Source organism: Morone saxatilis, unplaced genomic scaffold (assembly GCF_004916995.1).
Source record: "Morone saxatilis isolate NCDOM2014 unplaced genomic scaffold, NCSU_SB_2.0 Contig8, whole genome shotgun sequence".
Lineage (NCBI taxonomy): Eukaryota > Metazoa > Chordata > Actinopteri > Moronidae > Morone > Morone saxatilis.
Window position 1 is genome coordinate 3352588 of NW_023340257.1, and position 2949 is coordinate 3355536.

Genomic DNA, 2949 nt, shown 5'->3' on the forward strand with positions numbered 1-2949 from the left:
TGTGTTTGGGGAGGGGGGGTGGGGTTTGTGTTGACATGCTTCATTCATTCAGGTGTCTAATGAGTAATAAGGCTCTAACGCACGGGACGCATCGCCTGCCCTTTAACCTCGAACTTGTGCATGATGGCTACCTAGCTGTCCACGGAGGATACAGGAAGTGTTGAGATATATTATACAGGTATAGACAAGAATGAGTGTGTCAGTTCACCCGTAGTGGGCCTGCACCAAAATGAAAAGCAACCGGTCCCACAATGCAAAAGCATTGCTCGCGCGGGCAGTGTGTCCCCGGCGTTAACAGCTTCTGATGAGAAAGCAGAGAATTAGTGGCTCACACGGTCTAGCCTGAAATTGTAATCCGCTTATCACAACACTAAGGGGTCTACATCTCAGGGATCTCTCTGAGCTGGGGGCTACTACACAAAGCATTAGTAAATGAAACCAATCTGTTCAAACCAAATTTAGGGAAAGCCTTGATTTTTTTGGGTGTTCCAGAAAACAGAGGTCTGTCCGTACCAGAGTAGTGACCCTCGCTCATGTACTAATTATTTTACCTTTAACCTTTGTTATCAATGTCAGAAATCCTAATTTACTGCTAGGGATGGGAATTGATCTGATTTTATCGATACCAACATTGATTTCTGATAAATATTCTGTGTGCAAAGAAGCAGGCCTACACAGGGTTTTAGTAACTGTTTTATTATCTCTGAGTCTGAACTCAGAGTAGAGTTTTAGTATTTTTACTTCCTTTATGAAATGAAGCCACACTTTGGACCGTTTCTAACTAATGTTGTTGCAAGTCAGCGTAGTAGCAGGAGTGATATCAACTGTCAGAAAAACATACTGTCATAGGGCCAACATGAGATGGGACTGTTGGTGGCGCTAATTCTCCAGTCAGGTGCAAATCACTGCAGAGGCACAGCTCAAATAGAAATCCATGTGTTAAATGTGATGTAAATATGACATTAATGTTTATTTCATGTATTCATTAGAGGAAGGTTACAGTCTCCTCATCGCTCCACACTGATTTGATGTTCTCATTTGCTGCTGTTTGTGTCTTTAAGCTTCAGAGGATGTTTAACTGCAGTTTTCATTGCACTTTATTGCACTTTTCTTTACTGATACACCAACTTTTCCACCTCAGTCAGGCATAAACACTTTCTTTTTGCAATATAAAGACATCATTTTTAAATTTCCTGTGTTTTCACTCACCATTTTTATACACACATTTAAAATGTGCTTAAAAACCGGTGGATGTAAATGCACTCTAGACTTACATTCGTCATGCAGTTCACTTTAGGAGCTGTTCACACTGGAATCTAATATGGGCCAAACAAACAAAAATCAGATCTGAGCAATAAATCAGAACACTAATGCCTTCAATAAGGCTTGAATGTATCCTTTGTGGCAGCTGAGCAACTGATGCCCTAACTCTGATCGCAGGTGAGTTTTCCAGCTCCAACTGTCATGTGTTTTTTTTTTTTAAACCAATATTTTCATTCTTCATCTCGTGTATGTATTGCAATTTGTACACAGTGGTGTCTTTAACCCTACACTGTGAACAGATGTAATTTAACCATGTGTATGGGCCCTTATCCTCATTGTTTATACCAGGATGGAATCAGTCTGATTATATTTGCCCTGTGTTATGATAACACTGTACTCATTAAACTGAGATTACATTAAACATAAAATAAACAGATTGCCCTGCCCCTCTTCATAGGTAAAAAAATTGGCATTGCATTGAGGCCCATATCATCACAGTTTATAACTTGCTTTATTGATGCATACAATAAATACAGGTGTAGTTAATTAACAGTTCCACATTTTTTGGTCTTAAAACCATAGTGAGGTACCCATATGAACATTATATATAAAATATTTGACTAATCATTCCTCCTGTTCCTGGCCATTAAGTGATCCCTTCCTAACATGCTTCCCATGCAACTGATGGGGATTAAATATAAGCCTTCAATAGCTTGTCAAGATCAAGTAATTACATCTTCTAAATTAACAGTCTTTTCGTATTAAACTCCGTTGTGTGTTCCTTGTGTGCAGTAGAACGCAAACACAAACCAGGAAGTTGGTACTAAAAAAGACTAACTCTGGAAAATACCCAATTAATTTGTGTAACTCTTTGGAATGCATTTTCATAGAGGGAGGAATTTGGATTTGGTCCACATCAATTCTACATTAGAGGTTAGGAAGAGATTTTCAGTAGTCCCAGTGAAATGAAAAATGTAATTTTAATCATTTAAGATTGCATCCTCAGTTATAATGTACCCCTATTTAACAAAGTAAAATTTTCTTTTCTTTTCAGCTAATGGGTCCACTAGAGCTAAACAGCTATACAAGCACCTGACAGATCTGAAGAAATGTTATCAATCCTTTACATTTACCACAAACTAATTGCTACTTGGTGAACCTGCATCCTTTTGGCCCCTCAGGGTTCAAAGCCCCATAGCAGTTGCCTGCTTTGCCTGCTTGATAATCCCACTACAATTGACAAAATTGCAGACCGTTTGTGATTATCTAAACCACTTTCTCTGGAAGTAGAACTGAAAGTTTTTTTCAAGGGGAGTGTGTATCTGTTTTGCTTTTTGAAAAGGGAAAGGAAATGCTTTGGGAGCGCAAGGAGGGTATTTTATTTATTTATTTATACATTTCTGCCTTCCCTTGCAAGATTGATTATTTAAAAATGAATTAGAATCAATATGGCTTCTTACTTTTTTTTGATTGTTTGCCATCCACATTGAAAAGTCAACTTAAATACTGAGAATACCTGCTTTAAATAGTGTTTTGGCCACCCTTGTGTTAATCATTTTGACCATGATTTCAGTTGTGTAAGATTTACTTAAGTAATTTGTTAAGTAAATCTACTGCAAGGAGTTTTTAACTGGTTATGAAACAGTCTCAATTCAACACTGATGCCTCTATATGACATACATAAAC